General features: G+C 40.0%; 1 protein-coding gene across 1 annotated transcript in view; it reads left to right on the top strand.

Annotated features, from left to right (window-relative positions):
* Positions 1-273: 273 nt before the first annotated feature.
* Positions 274-6,000, top strand: part of RAF1 (Raf-1 proto-oncogene, serine/threonine kinase) — a 78,379-nt gene continuing 72,652 nt past the window's right edge. The window contains exon 1 of the mRNA XM_035558302.2: positions 274-460. The gene's annotated coding sequence lies outside the window, so the exon portion shown is untranslated. The remainder of the gene's footprint in view (positions 461-6,000) is intronic.

Here is a 6,000-nt window from a genome sequence, read left to right as displayed (position 1 = left end):
CTGTGAAATATTGAATCTAAAAATAAAAGAGTTTAAAAGTATGAAACCAAAGAGAGAGGGATATTAAAATTCCAGGAAAATCGTAGAAAAGTTTTGAAGAGACACATAAGCTGTCTCAGGGGAAAACACTAACATATTGGGGGCAGTTTAAATTAAGCCTATGGGTTTGCCTTTTTTAGCTCTGTCACCCATGTGACGCTCAAGAGTTCAGTGTGTGGGTCCAGGTATTTCTGCTAACACAAAGAACGCATTACAGCCTTTTGGAGAGGCAGATCGTTCTGTCTCAGCTTATTGCCTTTGCTCTGCTAAGAACTGTTAACCCCAGGTACACTTTGTTTCTGTTTACCAAAATCCTCCCAGATGGGATCCCTTCTCAGTCTTCGGATTTCTCCTTCGGATGAAAACCACTCCTGATGGTGCCAGCAGGCTAGCTGGGCGTGGGAAGCATTTTCAGGCTCTGGTGAGTCTCAGGGGGGATGAGTGGGGGAATATTATTTTCACAGTTTTTGCAGAGCTTTTAAATTCTTTTTTTGTACAGTGACATACAGAAGATTAGTTAATCTGTGAAATGTCCAGGCTAAATGATCAAGATTAAATACCTGCGGGATTAAATACTGCTTCACAAGGTTACAATAACGAATCTGAGCTCAGATAGGAAGAAATGAGTGCTACTTCTAGGAGGCATTTTATGAATTTCTCACAAAAAACTTGGTGGGAGTTTCCTTGTGTTCTGAGGAAAGATGCAATTATCTATGAAATTGTCTTTTCCTGTTTAACATTAAACCAGCACAAGAATTAGATTTTATTAAGTAAAAAGTTTCATTTTAAGGACAACTTTTAAGGGCAACTGTCCTTTCCTCACTAGCACAGTTCCATTTTAGGATTTCCAGACTGCCTGTTTTTGAATTGTTTGCAAAAATTCTTGCTAGATATAATCAAGATCTTTTTGCAAGAGACTTTATTTTTGCCTCCTTTTTGATGCTTTGAAATTAAAACCACGATGACGGTGAAGCGGAGGTTTAAAAGTAGATGTGTGTTTGCATAACAATGTATTATATATACACAATACTAGAGCTCCATGGCTACCCGTAATTGCAGTGATAATTTATCTGCAGTAGCTCCTTGGAAGTTTGCATATAGGTCAGAAGTTTCCAAATGATGATTGAGATTATATGTGTTATGGATTGCATTCTCAAAGTATGCCACGGTTTAGTCATGGGACTCATTAGCATTCACGAGAGCTGTGAAGTTTTGCTCCTTCATAGCAAACCGAAAGTCCAGCCCTGTGTACCTTTACCAGCCCTGTTCCAGGTTGCTGAGATGTTACAATGCCCCCTCTTAGCTCTTAACTCAATTTCTCAATGCATTACTGCAATGGATTCTATTGCAGGGGATGGAGCAATAGGACCGAATACCTTACTTCCTTGGCCTTGTAACGTTATGCAATTTTGGGATGGCCTTGGTTCTTGATCTGTCTTAAGTTTGGTAGCTCACACTGTGCTTTCTAAAGAAACCTAGAAGTGACCTCCTGCCAGAATTAAGTGGGTGTTTAAAACTGCACAGGTATTTCTCTTGGGGGTCCTTCTAACATTCGGAGACAGAACCTCTGTTGTCCCAACTGTGTGACCCGAAAGTACCCAACGTGCAGCATTTCATGAGTTATGATTTTTAATAGTATAGTTAAAATGAAATGTTATAGTAACATATAATAATTTAAAAGGCACAATCCAAGTATTTTAAAAACTGTACTGCTAATTTATATTTCTTAATTTCTCTCGTTAGCTTCATAGTACAAATTTGGAGCTATATATTTTATTTTGCATCAGAGGAAAAGCTAATGGAACCAGCAGGCAGGCATTTGAAGCTCTTTCACATCGTCTCAGGCTGTGTGTGTTCTAAACAAAGACACCTAAAAAATAAGGATGCAAAATACCTGTTACTTATGTATATGAACGTGACGTATTCCTTTATAGTTTTGCAGCACATCAGGTTTGCAGCTTAATAGCTGATTAAATTCACCATACAGTGAGAGATTCTGAGAGTACAAAGGAACTAAATACATTGCTCTGTTACGCTATGGAAGTCACCGGGTTAGTGAGCCTGACTTAGTGTGACTCAAGGCAGAGCTGCTGTGGGAACTCACCCCATTAGGAAATAGCCAGAAGGCTAAGCCAGGATCAGAAGCCCTGTGAGCCAGGCACTGTACACACACACCTACAAGAGGGTTCACTCCTTGCTCTCAGTCCTGCTGGGCTCCTGTAATATCTCATCAAATTGTTGTTTCAGCCATAGAACAAATTCTTTGAAGCCCCTGTTTAATAAAAATGATTGCATAGGTTACATTTCTCATTAGAGCAAAAACCTGTCAAACTCACCTCCCAAAGATTTTTAATTTTTTTCCTAGATAGTCTGAGGTTTAATACATTTCAGCCATGTATTTGGAATTCATTTTAAGGATGTAACAGCCATTTGTATCTTATGATAGAAAAAAGTGTCAAGTGTTTTGATGACTGTCCAGAGAGGGAGAATTTCTGACAGCAGGTCAGAAGCCCCAAAGAAAGCAATAGCATCCCCTCTATTAAGCTTGTATCAGCCAGGTCATTAAGGTCTGGAGTTTCTGCCTGACTCCTAATTTCTTCAGCTGCCAGAGAAGTCTAGCTTCTCTTAACTCCCTCAGTCTTGTGCTGTATGTTGAGGTTCTTGTGAAATCCTTCCTCTTGCAGCTTAGTAAAAATAAGCGATTACATGCCTAGTATGCAACCCTACCCTACCTTTTCTTGTTACTGAAACAGAGGTCAAGACAAAAGGTAAGGCACATGAAATACCAATTATTTTCCAAAACATAGAACTGAGGCAGAGACTGAGTAAGTTGTTCAAGGACACACAGTTGCCACTCTTGGTGAAGGAACCTAACCAGACTCACTGAAGCTCACAGGAAGCTACGACCACCACAGAGGAAGAGACGAGCAGACTTCTGTACCAGACAGATCCAGTTTAACGGTAGGACAGAGCGCTGTCAAAATAAGCTGACTTTCGGTAGAAGTAGAAAAGGTAGAAGTTCTGAAGGGAAGCCAAGATAAGGCAAACCAGAATCATGGAAACCTGAAAGCTGCTTAGCACAGTCCCAGATCTGTTCAAGTGCAGTGAGGAAACCAAGTGTTAGAAGGAAGGAGGGGACTTTCTTCTTATTGTCCCTCTGAGGTACTTTGTAAGTAAACACGTTAAAAGTCTCATCCAAAGTCTGGGCGTTGTGTTCTCTCATTATCACGTCCAAACAGTGCAACCAGTGATCATGGGGTATGCCCTGGGCAACGTGCACAAATTTCTTGAGGTTTCACACAGATGTTTTAAGTTTCAGGGCTTCAGTGTTTAAACCCCACTGTGAGGAAGGACACCAGGCACAATGTTGGCCCCTCGCAGCCATGTAGGAGCTGCTGCTGTTTATTATTTGTTTGCTGGGGATTGCAAATGACCAAGTGACTCAGCCTCTAAATAAATCTGGTGGATGACCAGCAAGGGGAACTTTATCAGTCTAAAAGATGTCAGTAGACACATCTTTAACCAAATCAATCAATTCATCAATTTGAAGCACTTGCTTGAAAGACTGGGTACACTACAACTTCAAATAAATAGTTGAAAAATCCTTAAAAGAGTAAAGTTTACTTTTTTTTCCTTCCTGAGAAATTGATCGACTGTTGCTCTTGTATCCACATGGACACCCACACCCACAAAATCACCCTAGGGCAGAGAGCCAGCATGAAAATTTACAGCCCAAACAAACTGTTGGCAAACTAACAAGCAACAGAAATCAGAATTTTGTACTTGGAAACACCAAGCAGGCATGGTTATCTACACCACTCAGATGTGTATATTATGTGTCATGTTCTCAGATAGCTTTAAAATCTAGCATACTATCCTTATATGCTTCAAGTAACTCCATCTATTATTCTATACCTTTTCTTTTGGTTGTATGCAGCCATAAGTATTTCACAGAAGTCAGCTAGGTTTTTGTTAACTGCGTTGCCTAATATACCCCAGGTGTCTTTGCATGCATTTTCACTATTGTCAGCAGCCGGTGCTAGCCAAACTGGCACCGAGAACAACTGAACTGTGTGGACAGATTGGAGTATGCTACTGAAATTCTTTGGCTATCGGCTGGCCATACAAACATTGGCAATTCAAGATCTGCAATGCTGAGCAGGGTTTAGTGACGTCTACACTAACGCTGCCCCTTTTCCTGTAGCTATATTTAAGGCCCACGTAACCAGTGTAAAGGAATTAGGACTAGCTCTCCCAAGATCCAGCTCACAAAACATTTTCATGAGTTTCTGGAGCTGCTAACTAAGGTAGTGGCAGAGATCATTTTGTTTGGTGTCCATTATTTTCTGCCTTGTTTTAAAGAGTGATTGCTGGAGCAAGTAGGATGTGTTGCATCTGAATATCAGCGAGGCAGGAATGCTGCCAGAACAACCACAGAGCCAAACTTTTAGGCAGTTTTCCATATCTACAATAAAACTCAAGTCTCTAGCAAAGTTATCTAAGGAATCCGGGCTTAGAACAATAAATGAAAAAGGAATGACACAGATATGGCTGTGCCATGAGGGAAAAAAAAAAAAAAAAGCTAGGCATTTAATGACTTTGGACAAAGTTTCCTACACAGTTATATCAATGCACTGCTTTTATTCCTCATAAAAATCTGAGTCAACTTACTGCCAACTTCAGTAGATAGGTTCAGATTCTCATTCTGAATCTGGGTAATCTGGGCAAATGAAAATGATCCTGAAGAGAGATCAAAAGTTATTGCCCACCCTCACCCATTCAAGTGCTACATGAAATAAATTATGATCCTCTAGCCAATGACCAAAATGCTGTGTATACTTCCATCCAGTGTTTAAATTATTTGGTGCCCCAGCTACGTTATAATTTGTAACAGCAGATAAGGATATCTTACTATATTTCTTACTCCACTGTCACCCCCATAGGGCAAAAACCTCAGATGCTGTGGCTAAACAGTGCCTGGCTGGCCTGTTATATTAAAACAGTGTGATGTACAATGGCTGGTTGCTGCATTCTCTCTCTCTTTTTTTTTTTTTTTTTTTTTTCCCTTCAGCTAGGGAATGAATATGGTTCCTTTTTCTGTCTTCGGTTGCTGACTTCCAAGAAACTTGTAGAAATTTAATTATTTTTGAGACCTTGGCTCATGTGTTAAACACGTCTGTAATTTGGAGCGAGAGATACACTGAACCATTACATAAGCTTCCTTTTCTTAGGAAAGCAAGCTAATCAAGATTGTTCCATGAAAATCCCCACACCCAAATGACTGGAAGTGCATTTTTTCACAAACACAGACCAAAGCCAAACACTAAGCATCAGAAGCCCTTTGCCCAGTGTCCTTTTTCTTGGCAGTGATACACGCTTGTGTTTCAGAATGAAGCACATATTGTTTGTCATCTGCTTCAAGGAAGGAGCTTATATGTTTTTAATAGTAATGTCAAGTTACATTTCCAACAATTCAGTCGAATGGAAACCATTGAAAGATTACCATTAATCAGGCTGCAAGAAAAAGAATAGGTATAACCAAATGGAAAAGTAGTAAGATTTTTTTTCCTGAATGCTAGGTTACTGTAATTCTTCCCTCTAAGCTCCTAAGCTATACTCTGTCTCATATCACTGGCAGACATCCCATACATCTTCAAAATCTGAAGCAAAAAGAATGGGACGGGTATTCTGGGCATTCATACCATGTCAGATTAATATTGTTGGCTATCTACTCTGCATACCACAATTAAGTCAGTGCTGCCTCAGCTGCAAACTAGTCTGGATCACGTTGTTGTAGCTGATGTGGTCACTACCTGCTTAATTTTTGAAGTTTGTATGCTATCTTTTTTCTGGTGTTCATATGTTCCTATAGCATGGATTGTGCTGTCCACTGAAGCCCTCTGTGCTCCTTTCCAGTACCTCTCTGTAGGTTGGGGAACAAGAGAATTTTGATTGTACTTT

The sequence above is a fragment of the Cygnus atratus genome, chromosome 10 (genome assembly GCF_013377495.2).
Source record: "Cygnus atratus isolate AKBS03 ecotype Queensland, Australia chromosome 10, CAtr_DNAZoo_HiC_assembly, whole genome shotgun sequence".
NCBI classification, from domain to species: Eukaryota; Metazoa; Chordata; class Aves; order Anseriformes; family Anatidae; genus Cygnus; species Cygnus atratus.
This window is presented reverse-complemented; position numbering and strand designations above follow the sequence as displayed.